We start from the raw sequence: 7,923 nt of genomic DNA on the forward strand, positions 1-7,923 counted from the left end.
ACCATAATTCGAAATCACACACATACATAGCCTTTTTACTTCATAGCCTAAAACAACCTAGATCAATTCATGAAAATCATTCTTGACTTTGATCATACGAGATTCCTTTCCATAATTCAATAATTATGTAACCTAAACCAGTAGCTACAAGCAACTTAATGTAATTCAAAGTCTTACAACAATTGACATAAAGCCAACCTTACAGTGAATACTTAAATCGTGCACTAGTCATGTTGGGTTCTTCATACATTGATTAATATGGATAATTCATCAACGATTCACCATAAATATACATAATATGCAGTAGGCATAATCATATTAACATAATTAACTCACAAATCGATATGCATAAGATAAAGATCATAAATCCATACATAGGCGATTATCGAGTTTCTGAAAGAGCATGGGTTCATCAAGAAATAAAAATCACGTCTAAATTATTAAATAATCATCAATATATTCATATTATTCTTTTGAAATCAATTTAAGAAAGAACCCATGGCTAGAATGAAGAAGAACTTGATCGTATTTTTCTCTTGAAAACTTTGAGATTAACTCTCTACATGGAAGAATAACTAGAGATGAAGGATCACCATACCTTTATATACATTAAAATCTCTAAAAATTGATGATTCATCCATGAAAATCTAAGCTCCAAGATGTTCTGAGCTTCACCAACAATGGAGGTTCTTAAGGGAATATTTTTTGTGGGAAAAGTCTAATTTGGTGAATTGTGTTGGGAGTGGGGTTGATCACGTTTTTACTCCCTTATATACACCCAAAAGTAGCTAAATCATCCTATTAGAATTAGTTTATGACGTGGGGTGAATTTTCCATTCACCCCTTATTTAAAAAAGAGGCAGGCACCATTTAACAGGCCATCATCGACAGAGCAGTCGACTTGCCGTAGGTCAGTCTACAAGCCGTCTTTTGGCTTCCGTCGGCTGTTCCTTAGACAAATTTTGGGTTGAGACTTTCCCAAGATAAGTAACAATCAACAAGACCTCACCAACGGGCCGTTGGTTTACCAACTGACCGTCGTTTGGTCCGTTGACTGACACTGCCAAGGTAGTGTCTCGACCAGCCTTGTAACCTTCTTGTGGGGCCTTTTGCGGGGCCCTTTAGAAGTAGTAACTGGAATTTTCCAACGTAAATACAACCCTTAACAAGTTGTAGACCATCCACAAACGTTTCACCCAAAGAAAACACCTGCAACTTTTCCAAATAGGCTAGGCCCCATCAAGACACACATTGAGCGTCTTAAGTGCTATCTTTGGAATGCCTTGGACGTTCTTGGTCATTTGACTTCCAAACTTCTCGAAACCTCATATACCATATTTAAACATAAATATAACTCATTTTAAGAATTCTTAAGATTATGACACATAGTGTATAAACACGCATGGACACATGAGACACATAGGTGACTAGTAGTCGGACGTTTTGGTGGTCCCTTGGCGTTCGACTTCCAAATCACTTAAAACTTTACACACTGACTCTAAAACATAGTATAAGTTTTTTTACCTTATAACCTTAATACAAACATTTTAGGCTCTAGAAACCTTAATTCATTTTTGGGTCTTACAATATCCCCCACTTGGGAACACTCGTCCTCGAATGACACTTAGGGCTCTTTAATCACAACAAGGACTTCAATGCATCTTATTGAAGTTCATAAAATTTATAATATCATCAAGTAATTTTAGAACTCAATGCACACAAGCGAAAAACCACTACTCACTCACTCTTTAATGTATCAAACACAAAGTCTCTTATCATGTTCATAAGAGGAACATCCTTCTCTTAATCATAACATGGTCATTACACTTCAATTCATTTAGAGCTCATTTTTGCAACTTTTCTTTAAGTCACACATAGGAAGATTTCAGCAATACTCAAGAAACAATTAAGCACTCTTACTTCAATGCACATAAACTTGAGTTAATTGAATCAACAAAGATCTTCATTAGTTAGACCTATTGCCATGAAGGTCATACTCAACCATACCATGTTTAGTGGTGTCCATGGAGGAATGTTCTTATCCTAAACAAACTTACATGTATCATGAGTTCACACCTAAGTAAGGTACAAGGTCATTCCCTTTTAAAATTGAGAAATTCTCAACTTTCAAACCAAGGCATGATCATGTTTCATTCCTAGTGAAGTCTAAGTGGCAAGTCACACCAAGTACATCACAACAAATAGGAAGTCATCTCAAAATGTCAATTTCTAACATAGTGCTCACATTCATAGTAAGCATATTTTGAGAAGAATCACAAAAATCATAGCCACACACATGAGCACTTAGCTAAACATGCTTTCACTTTTAAAAAATGAGCATACAATTATGCATTCCAAATCATAAAAGTCACATTGTTTTTAAGAGACTCAACATATTTCATTTTAAAGAGACTCAACTTTTAATTATAAGGCTAAAAATTTCACCTCATGAGTGACTATTACCATGTTTCTTATCTTATCTCATGAAGTAAAATGCACAACTAACATGCCGAGATGCAAAACAACATGAGAAAACATGGATTTTATCAAAAATTATCTTTCATACACTTTTGAATCTTTCATAATATATTCAAGGTAATTTAAATCAATACATACTAAACATATAAAGTTCATGCAATTCATACTTTATGCAAGACTCTATTCATGAACAAGATTACTAAGAATTCATTAGATTCAAGTTCAAGTAAGAATAAAAGCACAAGGTAGAAAATATCTACAACCTTACTACTCCATCACCATCCCCCACTTAAGGTAAAACAAATTAAGAGCAACTTAACCCAACCTTAAGAGGAACTTAACCAAAAAAACCTTCACTTTCATCACTTAAAAGTGATTACAACTTTGGAAGGGATTTACAGTAAGTTAACATAGGAGCACCAAGGTATTCTAAACTTCATCTCCTAGGCAATTTACCCCCAATTATCTAGTTAAGTCAATCTCATTCAACCACATAAGATTTCATACATTACAATAGACACCAAGGTCATACATCATTAGGGGAAACAATATAGGAGACTTAGTCTTTCTTTTCTTTCAACATTAATGTAAGGTAACTTCTACGTCAAACAAACCAACATAATCACCCAAAAAAGATAAGTGTACTACCCTCAATTCTAGGGAAACATCAACTCCACAATCATCAAGGAACTCACAACACAATAAGATGTTAGAAGCAAATCTGCAACTCATCATGCCATAAGACTCTCATTCTTCATTCCAAATAGCAATTCTCCTTTTTACATTTATTATCATGTTTATATAAATCAATTCTATACACATTTCGACAAAATCTAATCAAAGGAAAATTTAGTTGATTTTCCGAAAATGTTACATTAAACTGCCTAGCTTTACAGTGAACATGCTTCAACATTTGAAAAATGCAACATTTAGGAAATTAAGAGGAAAGCATGACATGATATACAAAACATTACCAAGACAAGCATGCTATCACCTGATCTAGGATCAATGTCTATACAAGGAACTCCAATCCATACTAGGCAACTTATCAAGGACCACATGTGTACGAAAGGAAACATTGAACGCCTTTAAGCACATATTGTTAGGGTAGCATGCTTTTTTAGGTAGTCACTAAGCATTTCAAGTTCAAATAATAGCATAAGGCTACCATCATGAAAAACCATATAGGAACACATCACAAAAGAAACTCATGTCAACCACAATAACTTCTAGCATGCTTGAACTATATCATAACATACATTTTTTTCAACATAACATGCTATTTTACATAAGTTTTCATATATATCCATAAATTGCATCATATCATCAAAACATACCAAAATTCACCTTCACACATACTCATTCAAACCATAAAACCAAGATAAGCATTTAAACTCACCTTTTCTCCCTAANTACATACTAAACATATAAAGTTCATGCAATTCATACTTTATGCAAGACTCTATTCATGAACAAGATTACTAAGAATTCATTAGATTCAAGTTCAAGTAAGAATAAAAGCACAAGGTAGAAAATATCTACAACCTTACTACTCCATCACCATCCCCCACTTAAGGTAAAACAAATTAAGAGCAACTTAACCCAACCTTAAGAGGAACTTAACCAAAAAAACCTTCACTTTCATCACTTAAAAGTGATTACAACTTTGGAAGGGATTTACAGTAAGTTAACATAGGAGCACCAAGGTATTCTAAACTTCATCTCCTAGGCAATTTACCCCCAATTATCTAGTTAAGTCAATCTCATTCAACCACATAAGATTTCATACATTACAATAGACACCAAGGTCATACATCATTAGGGGAAACAATATAGGAGACTTAGTCTTTCTTTTCTTTCAACATTAATGTAAGGTAACTTCTACGTCAAACAAACCAACATAATCACCCAAAAAAGATAAGTGTACTACCCTCAATTCTAGGGAAACATCAACTCCACAATCATCAAGGAACTCACAACACAATAAGATGTTAGAAGCAAATCTGCAACTCATCATGCCATAAGACTCTCATTCTTCATTCCAAATAGCAATTCTCCTTTTTACATTTATTATCATGTTTATATAAATCAATTCTATACACATTTCGACAAAATCTAATCAAAGGAAAATTTAGTTGATTTTCCGAAAATGTTACATTAAACTGCCTAGCTTTACAGTGAACATGCTTCAACATTTGAAAAATGCAACATTTAGGAAATTAAGAGGAAAGCATGACATGATATACAAAACATTACCAAGACAAGCATGCTATCACCTGATCTAGGATCAATGTCTATACAAGGAACTCCAATCCATACTAGGCAACTTATCAAGGACCACATGTGTACGAAAGGAAACATTGAACGCCTTTAAGCACATATTGTTAGGGTAGCATGCTTTTTTAGGTAGTCACTAAGCATTTCAAGTTCAAATAATAGCATAAGGCTACCATCATGAAAAACCATATAGGAACACATCACAAAAGAAACTCATGTCAACCACAATAACTTCTAGCATGCTTGAACTATATCATAACATACATTTTTTTCAACATAACATGCTATTTTACATAAGTTTTCATATATATCCATAAATTGCATCATATCATCAAAACATACCAAAATTCACCTTCACACATACTCATTCAAACCATAAAACCAAGATAAGCATTTAAACTCACCTTTTCTCCCTAAAGCATAGAGATAATCTTATCCAAGCAATCACATCTAAAAGACCACCAGATAAGAAAATATAAGAGAGAGATCTTATCGAATTAAGTTCTATGGAACAATATGATAATGATGAAGAAGGGAAACTCTATCGACTTATAGCCTCTAGTACCATTTGATGTGTCGCGACTCACCACCAATGATACAAGGCTCTAATAGACATGGCAATATGAGAATTCTTGGACCCTAAGTCACTTCTAAAAACCTGGCTCTGGTAACACATTTGTCAAACCCAGCGAGCACCCCCTAGAAGTACCATGGCGTACTTGACCTCTCGGAGGTCTTATACAAGCCCATAGTTATCATTCATCGCATTGATATAGTAAATTTAACGGAAAATTTAAAACTTTTCATAGCACCTCATATGCTAGAAACTTTTCTTCATATAAATATAAAATATAAGTCATAATACATATTTAGACCCTAAGTCTCTTTTCCATCTTAGACTCAACAACTTTGGAGTACATTAGGGACACAACCCTTACAACATAAACATAAGTACAATATTAAGACTTTAAAGTAAACCATAACAGTGGAAATCATTGGACTTAAGGATTCCTTTCCTTGAGCTTGGGAATCACATATCAAGCTCCCAAATCATGTAGACACCCTTTAAGCATCCATAACCTTCACTTTGTGTAAAAAGTAGAGAAGAATGTGATTAGTACAATAATGCACTAAGTATGGAAACCATGCAAAAACATGCATTTAAAAGGGACATTTTCTTGAAATCATACTTCATGCCCTTTTGAGTAAATATTTATAAAACCTTGAAACAATAGCATTTATATCGTTCATACACTTCATATAAACATATTCAAAGGACAAACATTTCATAGTATCACAAATAAGATTTATTACATTTTTGAGTCACATTACAGTGAGCTTTTGTTCCCTTAACCGTGAGCTAATTTCATTTTTATTCATTAACTTTCCAAGTAACCCTTTAGTGATAGTTGATGCAATGCATAACCTTAGGACCACAAGGAAAACCATACATACTACTTACACAAGCCAACACATATCATCATAGAAGTATAGTACAATATAGATATAGTTAAGTCAAGACCTTCATCATATAGTCAACAAGATCAACATCATGCATAAAGACTCATATCATGCACATCTTCATAACAAGTAGACAAATGCTACAATGCCATGCATAAGGAACACATACACAGTGACATTCATTAGAACACCTACCTAGAACTTCCTAAGGATCTACTTGTGCAATGTCTAGATGGGTTCATTACTTCCACCTATCCTAAGTAACCTTCCTTAATTCATTCTAGTTAGGGTCCTAGTCATTTACTTCCATTGTCCATTTTACTTTAGGGAAACTATATCCTTAACCGACATATACCATGTGCTGCTAAAAATGGAATCCGGTGTCAAAAAACCCCACACCGAAAAAGGGCGGTCTACCGGCTAAAGTAGAACCAAACATAACATAGCTTTCTAGGTGGATCCACTAGCTAATATCCTATGGTGTGAACATATTTATGGAACTTGGAGGTACATGTGAAAACCCTCTTTATGCCAATATTATGCATTGTAGCTATTCACATGGGGAAACCTTATTTATGCCTATTGAGGCATTGCGGTTCTCCACCTTCCTACCATAGAAAGGGACACACACTCATATTCAAGTTCACTCGGTGCTAAGCTAAGTTACCTTCATTGGAAACCTTTATTATATTTTTACCTTATAAAACATAGGTTTAGGAGAGTCATCCCCTTATATTCTTAAATCCTAGGTCATAGATGAAAGTTCATCAACCTAAATCATGTAATGAATCCCTTCACATGAACATAACATATGTATAGCATCATCTAGTTTAGGGTACACATGAACACACCATTCAATGCCCCTCTTGACTAGGTCTACATACATGTGTGTGTTTACATATATGTGAGCAAACCTTTCACATAACACTTTGAGACACTCATGCTCATACATACATATTCATACTTATAGAAACCGAAACTAGAACTATCCTATCAAGGTACACATGTGTAATGCATAGGCAAAGTCCCATACCCTTGCCCATACTAGTAAACCTATAAAGTCATCCTAGATAAGTAAACACATATCATGCTTTCATAAACATCATCATAACATGCATAGTGGTGGACACTACTGAATATGGCAACTACCTTTCATATAGACACCATGACTATACTTCTTGTAACATGCATGTAAAGTGAGTGTATGTGTACATTGGTCAACATGATCACCTACTGGATATCAACAACATATTGAGGAAGTCACCCTCTTAGACCATAATACTCTATCAAGCAAAAACCACACAATATAATAGCATAGGAGACAATTAAACTTCATATTACACTTACGACTCCTAACTTTTGCTATTCATGAATTCACATAGGGAACCATAGGTAAGGGATAATTAACCATTTTACTCATCAATGGCAGCACCTATACTTTACCCTAACATGGATATACACACGCTCATACAATAGCCATACACCCTAGATCACAACTAGAATATGAAAGTAGGCATAAGCTTCACATAGTATCATCATAGGCACATGTTCATATATTCATCATTTTTCCTTCATGGCCATGGTAAAAACAAATATCAATTGACAATAAATTAAACAACGCCACCATAAGTGGACCATACCACACAATGCTATACAAGGCTTCATCAACATTACTATAAAGAAGTAGAGAAGTAGAAGAGTACAAGA

This window comes from Solanum pennellii, chromosome 5, assembly GCF_001406875.1.
Source record: "Solanum pennellii chromosome 5, SPENNV200".
Lineage (NCBI taxonomy): Eukaryota > Viridiplantae > Streptophyta > Magnoliopsida > Solanales > Solanaceae > Solanum > Solanum pennellii.